Consider the following 10,000-nt stretch of genomic DNA (forward strand, 5'->3'; position numbering starts at 1 on the left):
AAACCAGGCGACGCCGCCACAATCTGCGCCTGACAGACAAAGATAACCGTTCACAAGGAGCCTTGTTATTTCGCACCAAGTCTTTTGCGGGCATAGTTTCTTTCTTTGACATGTATATCTGTATGAAGGTCGGCTTTGCTCTGCCATCGCAGCCTCCCTTCTTTGCTTTTCTCACTGTACCAACAGACATGTCATAGACTTTGGTTTTTTTTTCATTAATTCTTTTCCTGTGGGTGTGGTGTGCCTCCGCACCCCCCAATCTGTTCCAAGGCCTTGTTTTCTCTCGCTCGCCAAAACACTTTGTCTGTTTTCACAGCCAGTCTACCGGCCTAGACCCAACTGTGCGATATTTCAGAGCCGGCAACAGAGCATGGAAAGTCCGCCAGATTTACCCTTAAATGCTCATAAATGACTTCCAGGCACTCTTCGGAAGGTCTTTTATTTCAAAAGAAGGTCCTTCCTTGAGGGAGCACTTCTTCGGCCACTTTGCAAGTGCAACCGCTGCCAGCAAAAGTTCTGAAAATCGAGTTCCCGAAAATCTCCGGGTACCCCGCCAACCCCCAGCCACCCGAATCGCAAGTGTCAATTCGGCGGGTTGCCTGCCGGTAGTCCTTCCGAAAATGAGGCGCCAAATCGCCGCAACGGCCATTTTTCATTTCGGCATCGGGACTTCCGACGGCAACTGATTAACTAGCCCGGGGACTAGAGCGGCAGCAAATGCAACGTGCCCTCTTGGCGGGAGCAACTTGACCGCCCCCGTGGGGAAAGGTCAACTCGGGGCCCGGGAAAGTCGCCGAGTCCGACCCCATACACTTCCATGAGTTGGGGGTTTTGGCCTTCCCGGCCCAAGGCTCGCCTTATTTCGGCCTGCACTTTCGGAAAAGGGTGCATTCCTTTTGGTTAATGATTTCACCAGCCCGGGTCTTAGCCTCTGCCCCGACGGCTAAGTCTTTTGGTTAATGATTTCCTGCGGCTGGGACTACCCTTTCCCCCCGCCCTGCAGGCACCCGGGTCGGGAGGCCGTCGGGGGCACTTTCCGGGGCAAATCCGGACCCTTACGCAAGGGAGAGTGCGCCCCCCGCCTCGGCCGGGGGTCAGGCTGCCGCCTATTAAGCCCGACAGAAAACCCGAAAAATGGACGAAAATGGGAAAAAATCCCCATCCGAAAAAGGCTTAAAAGTCGGTTGGGCGGCAGCTAGGGTCGGTCTCTGCAGACCTGGAGGCTCGGGTGGACTCTTGGAATAAACGTCCAAGTCCCGACTTGCCACCTCCTACTACTGTGCAGATACCCCGCCAACCCCCAGCCACCCGAATGACAAGCGTCCGATCAGCGGGACGAATTTGACAACTCTGGCCGGACCTCTGGAACTCCATCCCGGGTAACCGGGGCAAATTTTTCCGCTTGATCGCCCTTCCACTGGTTAACCATTTGCCCTTTCGGACTTAGTCTCTGGACATTATTCGACGGATTTTCTGGTTAACCATTTGCCCTTTCGGACTTAGTCTCTGGGCATTATTTTCGACTTTTTGGTTAATGATTTCACACTTTTTACTTACTTTTGCGCTTTTTGGTTAATGATTACTCTGCTTACTGGTTAATTATTTGCCCTTTCGGACTTAGTCTCTGGACATTATTTTCGAGTTTTTGGTTAATGATTTCACACTTTTAACATATTTTTGCGCTTTTTGGTTAATGATTACTCTGCTTACTGGTTAACCATTTGCCCTTTCGGACTTAGTCTCTGCACATTATTTTCGACTTTTTGGTTAATGATTTCACACTTTTAACATATTTTTGCGCTTTTTGGTTAATGATTTCATACTTTTTACTTACTTTTGCGCCTTTTGGTTAATGATTACTCTGCTTACTGGTTAACCATTTGCCCTTTCGGACTTAGTCTCTGGACATTATTTTCGAGTTTTTGGTTAATGATTTCACACTTTTTACTTACTTTTGCGATTTTTGGTTAATGATTACTCTGCTTACTGGTTAACCATTTGCCCTTTCGGACTTAGTCTCTGGACATTGTTTTCGACATTTTGGTTAATGATTTCACACTTTTAACTTAATTTTGCGATTTTTGGTTAATGATTACTCTGCTTACTGGTTAACCATTTGCCCTTTCGGACTTAGTCTCTGGACATTGTTTTCGACATTTTGGTTAATGATTTCACACTTTTAACTTAATTTTGTGCTTTTTGGTTAATGATTTCATACTTTTTACTTACTTTTGCGATTTTTGGTTAATGATTACTCTGCTTACTGGTTAACCATTTGCCCTTTCGGACTTAGTCTCTGGACATTATTTTTGGGTTTTTGGTTAATGATTTCACACTTTTTACTTACTTTTGCCCTTTTTGGTTACTGATTACTCTGCTTACTGGTTAACCATTTGCCCTTTCGGACTTAGTCTCTGGACATTATTTTCGAGTTTTTGGTTAATGATTTCACACTTTTAACATATTTTTGCGCTTTTTGGTTAATGATTACTCTGCTTACTGGTTAATTATTTGCCCTTTCGGACTTAGTCTCTGCACATTATTTTCGAGTTTTTGGTTAATGATTTCACACTTTTAACATATTTTTGCGCTTTTTGGTTACTGATTTCATACTTTTTACTTACTTTTGCGCCTTTTGGTTAATGATTACTCTGCTTACTGGTTAACCATTTGCCCTTTCGGACTTAGTCTCTGGACATTATTTTCGAGTTTTTGGTTAATGATTTCACACTTTTTACTTACTTTTGCGATTTTTGGTTAATGATTACTCTGCTTACTGGTTAACCATTTGCCCTTTCGGACTTAGTCTCTGGACATTATTTTCGGGTTTTTGGTTAATGATTTCACACTTTTTACTTACTTTTGCGATTTTTGGTTAATGATTACTCTGCTTACTGGTTAACCATTTGCCCTTTCGGACTTAGTCTCTGGAGATTATTTTCGAGTTTTTGGTTAATGATTTCACACTTTTTACTTACTTTTGCGATTTTTGGTTAATGATTACTCTGCTTACTGGTTAACCATTTGCCCTTTTGGACTTAGTCTCTGGACATTATTTTCGGGTTTTTGGTTAATGATTTCACACTTTTTACTTACTTTTGCGATTTTTGGTTAATGATGACTCTGCTTACTGGTTAACCATTTGCCCTTTCGCACTTAGTCTCTGGAGATTATTTTCGACTTTTTGGTTAATGATTTCACACTTTTAACTTAATTTTGTGCTTTTTGGTTAATGATTTCATACTTTTTACTTACTTTTGCCCTTTTTGGTTAATGATTACTCTGCTTACTGGTTAACCATTTGCCCTTTCGGACTTGGTCTCTGGACATTATTTTCGAGTTTTTGGTTAATGATTTCACACTTTTTACTTACTTTTGCGATTTTTGGTTAATGATTACTCTGCTTACTGGTTAATTATTTGCCCTTTCGGACTTAGTCTCTGGACATTGTTTTCGACATTTTGGTTAATGATTTCACACTTTTAACTTAATTTTGTGCTTTTTGGTTAATGATTTCATACTTTTTACTTACTTTTGCGATTTTTGGTTAATGATTACTCTGCTTACTGGTTAACCATTTGCCCTTTCGGACTTAGTCTCTGGACATTATTTTTGGGTTTTTGGTTAATGATTTCACACTTTTTACTTACTTTTGCCCTTTTTGGTTACTGATTACTCTGCTTACTGGTTAACCATTTGCCCTTTCGGACTTAGTCTCTGGACATTATTTTCGAGTTTTTGGTTAATGATTTCACACTTTTAACATATTTTTGCGCTTTTTGGTTAATGATTACTCTGCTTACTGGTTAATTATTTGCCCTTTCGGACTTAGTCTCTGCACATTATTTTCGAGTTTTTGGTTAATGATTTCACACTTTTAACATATTTTTGCGCTTTTTGGTTACTGATTTCATACTTTTTACTTACTTTTGCGCCTTTTGGTTAATGATTACTCTGCTTACTGGTTAACCATTTGCCCTTTCGGACTTAGTCTCTGGACATTATTTTCGAGTTTTTGGTTAATGATTTCACACTTTTTACTTACTTTTGCGATTTTTGGTTAATGATTACTCTGCTTACTGGTTAACCATTTGCCCTTTCGGACTTAGTCTCTGGACATTATTTTCGGGTTTTTGGTTAATGATTTCACACTTTTTACTTACTTTTGCGATTTTTGGTTAATGATTACTCTGCTTACTGGTTAACCATTTGCCCTTTCGGACTTAGTCTCTGGAGATTATTTTCGAGTTTTTGGTTAATGATTTCACACTTTTTACTTACTTTTGCGATTTTTGGTTAATGATTACTCTGCTTACTGGTTAACCATTTGCCCTTTTGGACTTAGTCTCTGGACATTATTTTCGGGTTTTTGGTTAATGATTTCACACTTTTTACTTACTTTTGCGATTTTTGGTTAATGATGACTCTGCTTACTGGTTAACCATTTGCCCTTTCGCACTTAGTCTCTGGAGATTATTTTCGACTTTTTGGTTAATGATTTCACACTTTTAACTTAATTTTGTGCTTTTTGGTTAATGATTTCATACTTTTTACTTACTTTTGCCCTTTTTGGTTAATGATTACTCTGCTTACTGGTTAACCATTTGCCCTTTCGGACTTGGTCTCTGGACATTATTTTCGAGTTTTTGGTTAATGATTTCACACTTTTTACTTACTTTTGCGATTTTTGGTTAATGATTACTCTGCTTACTGGTTAATTATTTGCCCTTTCGGACTTAGTCTCTGGACATTGTTTTCGACATTTTGGTTAATGATTTCACACTTTTAACTTAATTTTGTGCTTTTTGGTTAATGATTTCATACTTTTTACTTACTTTTGCGATTTTTGGTTAATGATTACTCTGCTTACTGGTTAACCATTTGCCCTTTCGGACTTAGTCTCTGGACATTATTTTTGGGTTTTTGGTTAATGATTTCACACTTTTTACTTACTTTTGCCCTTTTTGGTTACTGATTACTCTGCTTACTGGTTAACCATTTGCCCTTTCGGACTTAGTCTCTGGACATTATTTTCGAGTTTTTGGTTAATGATTTCACACTTTTAACATATTTTTGCGCTTTTTGGTTAATGATTACTCTGCTTACTGGTTAATTATTTGCCCTTTCGGACTTAGTCTCTGCACATTATTTTCGAGTTTTTGGTTAATGATTTCACACTTTTAACATATTTTTGCGCTTTTTGGTTACTGATTTCATACTTTTTACTTACTTTTGCGCCTTTTGGTTAATGATTACTCTGCTTACTGGTTAACCATTTGCCCTTTCGGACTTAGTCTCTGGACATTATTTTCGAGTTTTTGGTTAATGATTTCACACTTTTTACTTACTTTTGCGATTTTTGGTTAATGATTACTCTGCTTACTGGTTAACCATTTGCCCTTTCGGACTTAGTCTCTGGACATTATTTTCGGGTTTTTGGTTAATGATTTCACACTTTTTACTTACTTTTGCGATTTTTGGTTAATGATTACTCTGCTTACTGGTTAACCATTTGCCCTTTCGGACTTAGTCTCTGGAGATTATTTTCGAGTTTTTGGTTAATGATTTCACACTTTTTACTTACTTTTGCGATTTTTGGTTAATGATTACTCTGCTTACTGGTTAACCATTTGCCCTTTTGGACTTAGTCTCTGGACATTATTTTCGGGTTTTTGGTTAATGATTTCACACTTTTTACTTACTTTTGCGATTTTTGGTTAATGATGACTCTGCTTACTGGTTAACCATTTGCCCTTTCGCACTTAGTCTCTGGAGATTATTTTCGACTTTTTGGTTAATGATTTCACACTTTTAACTTAATTTTGTGCTTTTTGGTTAATGATTTCATACTTTTTACTTACTTTTGCCCTTTTTGGTTAATGATTACTCTGCTTACTGGTTAACCATTTGCCCTTTCGGACTTGGTCTCTGGACATTATTTTCGAGTTTTTGGTTAATGATTTCACACTTTTTACTTACTTTTGCGATTTTTGGTTAATGATTACTCTGCTTACTGGTTAATTATTTGCCCTTTCGGACTTAGTCTCTGGACATTGTTTTCGACATTTTGGTTAATGATTTCACACTTTTAACTTAATTTTGTGCTTTTTGGTTAATGATTTCATACTTTTTACTTACTTTTGCGATTTTTGGTTAATGATTACTCTGCTTACTGGTTAACCATTTGCCCTTTCGGACTTAGTCTCTGGACATTATTTTTGGGTTTTTGGTTAATGATTTCACACTTTTTACTTACTTTTGCCCTTTTTGGTTACTGATTACTCTGCTTACTGGTTAACCATTTGCCCTTTCGGACTTAGTCTCTGGACATTATTTTCGAGTTTTTGGTTAATGATTTCACACTTTTAACATATTTTTGCGCTTTTTGGTTAATGATTACTCTGCTTACTGGTTAATTATTTGCCCTTTCGGACTTAGTCTCTGCACATTATTTTCGAGTTTTTGGTTAATGATTTCACACTTTTAACATATTTTTGCGCTTTTTGGTTACTGATTTCATACTTTTTACTTACTTTTGCGCCTTTTGGTTAATGATTACTCTGCTTACTGGTTAACCATTTGCCCTTTCGGACTTAGTCTCTGGACATTATTTTCGAGTTTTTGGTTAATGATTTCACACTTTTTACTTACTTTTGCGATTTTTGGTTAATGATTACTCTGCTTACTGGTTAACCATTTGCCCTTTCGGACTTAGTCTCTGGACATTATTTTCGGGTTTTTGGTTAATGATTTCACACTTTTTACTTACTTTTGCGATTTTTGGTTAATGATTACTCTGCTTACTGGTTAACCATTTGCCCTTTCGGACTTAGTCTCTGGAGATTATTTTCGAGTTTTTGGTTAATGATTTCACACTTTTTACTTACTTTTGCGATTTTTGGTTAATGATTACTCTGCTTACTGGTTAACCATTTGCCCTTTTGGACTTAGTCTCTGGACATTATTTTCGGGTTTTTGGTTAATGATTTCACACTTTTTACTTACTTTTGCGATTTTTGGTTAATGATGACTCTGCTTACTGGTTAACCATTTGCCCTTTCGCACTTAGTCTCTGGAGATTATTTTCGACTTTTTGGTTAATGATTTCACACTTTTAACTTAATTTTGTGCTTTTTGGTTAATGATTTCATACTTTTTACTTACTTTTGCCCTTTTTGGTTAATGATTACTCTGCTTACTGGTTAACCATTTGCCCTTTCGGACTTGGTCTCTGGACATTATTTTCGAGTTTTTGGTTAATGATTTCACACTTTTTACTTACTTTTGCGATTTTTGGTTAATGATTACTCTGCTTACTGGTTAATTATTTGCCCTTTCGGACTTAGTCTCTGGAGATTATTTTCGAGTTTTTGGTTAATGATTTCACACTTTTTACTTACTTTTGCGATTTTTGGTTAATGATTTCACACTTTTTACTTACTTTTGCGATTTTTGGTTAATGATGACTCTGCTTACTGGTTAACCATTTGCCCTTTCGGACTTAGTCTCTGCACATTATTTTCGAGTTTTTGGTTAATGATTTCACACTTTTTACTTACTTTTGCGATTTTTGGTTAATGATTTCATACTTTTTACTTACTTTTGCGATTTTTGGTTAATGATGACTCTGCTTACTGGTTAATTATTTGTACTTTCGGACTTGGTCTCTGGACATTATTTTCGACTTTTTGGTTAATGATTTCACACTTTTAACATAATTTTGCGCTTTTTGGTTAATGATTACTCTGCTTGCTTGTTACTGATTTCCCCTTTCGGACTTGATCTCTGGCCGTTCTTTTCGACCTTTTTGGATCAGGTTTCCACACTCTGAAATTATTTTGGGCTCACTGATTAGGCGAGATCAAGGGGGCATGCCTGGGCACTTTGGGCTCAGTTTGGGAAGGCGGCGTCCGTGTGCTCCTCCGCCCTTCCCGCACTTGCGGCTAGGTTTGCCAAACTGCGCTGACCCGCAGCCCTGCCTTTTTGCCCACGGCACGGAACGACTCAAGTCTGGCTCCGTTCCAGGCCGTTGCCTCCGGCTGCCCGCCGTCCGGCCGGCCTGGGACGTACCCCGGCTGACGGCGCCGGAGCCCCTCTAGCAGCCACCGGTGCCGCGGGCCAATGGGTCCGGGCGTTCCGGAGCTATCGGTGGGGAAGTGCTCTCCCCTTTTCCTGACGCCGTTCGCCCGAGCAGAGGTGCAGCCTGACGGGACTGCTGTCGCCTTCCGCGGCGCACCGGCCCCTTTCACCTGCCGTCGACCGCGCGGAGCTCGGACCTTCCTCCCCGAAGTTATGGCCCCGGCGCCGGAGGGTTCCCGGGGCCGGGCATTCAGCGGGGTGAGTCTTCACCTTCCCGGTCAGCCTGCGGGGTCGGTGCGCCGGCACTCGACGCGGGAGGGTCCCCTCTTTCCGTAGAGCCCCGCCCGGTGCCGATCGGCCGGCGGATTGCGGAGCGAACCGCGCCTGACCGACGGGCCTCGGAAACCCGTTGCAGTCGACGGGGGGGAACCGGACAGCGGGACGAGGTGCCGATTCCACCCGCAGATTCGATCCCGAAATCCCGCGGGATTCGGCGGTCCGACCCGACAGATTCAAACGTCGCCCGGGCGGCCCCCAGCGGTCGGGCCGGCCTGGTTCCGCCACCGCCCGATGCCCCTCGCCCCCGGCTACCGCCGACCGCGCCGACCGAGGGAATGCGGCCGGACGTCCGGCGGCAATCGGCCGGAAAGCGGTATGGCCATTTCCTACTGTCCCTCGGACGGGCAGAGGGGCGGCGCCGGGGCACTCGCGGACCAGGCCGCGCCCCTCCGAGCCCTACCGCCTGCCGTCGACCGCGCGGGGATCGGACCTCCCTCCCCGAAGTTATGGCCCCGGAGCCGGAGGGTAGCCGGGGCCGGGCATTCAGCGGGGTGAGTCTTCACCTTCCCGGTCAGCCTGCGGGGTCGGTGCGCCGGCACTCGACGCGGGAGGGTCCCCTCTTTCCGTAGAGCCCCGCCCGGTGCCGATCGGCCGGCGGATTGCGGAGCGAACCGCGCCTGACCGACGGGCCTCGGAAACCCGTTGCAGTCGACGGGGGGGGGGGAACCGGACAGCGGGACGAGGTGCCGATTCCACCCGCAGATTCGATCCCGAAATCCCGCGGGATTCGGCGGTCCGACCCGACAGATTCAAACGTCGCCCGGGCGGCCCCCAGCGGTCGGGCCGGCCTGGTTCCGCCACCGCCCGATGCCCCTCGCCCCCGGCTACCGCCGGCCGCGCAGACCGAGCGAATGCGGCCGGACGTCCGGCGGCAATCGGCCGGAAAGCGGTATGGCCATTTCCTACTGTCCCTCGGACGGGCAGAGGGGCGGCGCCGGGGCACTCGCGGACCAGGCCGCGCCCCTCCGAGCCCTACCGCCTGCCGTCGACCGCGCGGGGATCGGACCCTCCTCGCCGAAGTTATGGAGGTAAGACCGGGAGGCTGCCCAGGGTCGGGACTTCAACCGGCTGCCGCCACCCTTTCCCGCCTGTCCCACGGGCTCGGAGATCCAGGCCCTGCAAAGACCCTCCGGTCGCCACCCGACAGGTGCTTTACCGGAGAAATCGTAAACCGGCGTCAGGGCCGGACCTGTCCCGCAGAGGGCAGCCTGCGCCCTTATGCTTTCCCTTTTGCTTTGGCCCCGCAGTAGCAAATGGTTCACCGATAAGTCGGGAACCCACACGCCCGGCCCCACCCGCCCATCCTTCCGCAATGCATCGCCTAGACACACGCACCAAGGGCGCTCTCCTTCCCCCGCCTCCCACATCCCACAGGATGTGCCCTCAGACCACGGCGCCCACACAACCACCCACCCACCCACCCAACCTTCCTAAACACGCCGGCAAACATGCATCGAAACACGGCCACCTTCGCAAATTCACCCCCACGCCGACTATTAAGCCCGGCAAGACTCATTGCAGCCAACCGCGGCCAAAAGTTGAAGTGACAACTCATTAACCAATTTACAACATTTGGACAACT

Source organism: Heterodontus francisci, unplaced genomic scaffold (assembly GCF_036365525.1).
Source record: "Heterodontus francisci isolate sHetFra1 unplaced genomic scaffold, sHetFra1.hap1 HAP1_SCAFFOLD_1266, whole genome shotgun sequence".
Taxonomy (NCBI): Eukaryota; Metazoa; Chordata; class Chondrichthyes; order Heterodontiformes; family Heterodontidae; genus Heterodontus; species Heterodontus francisci.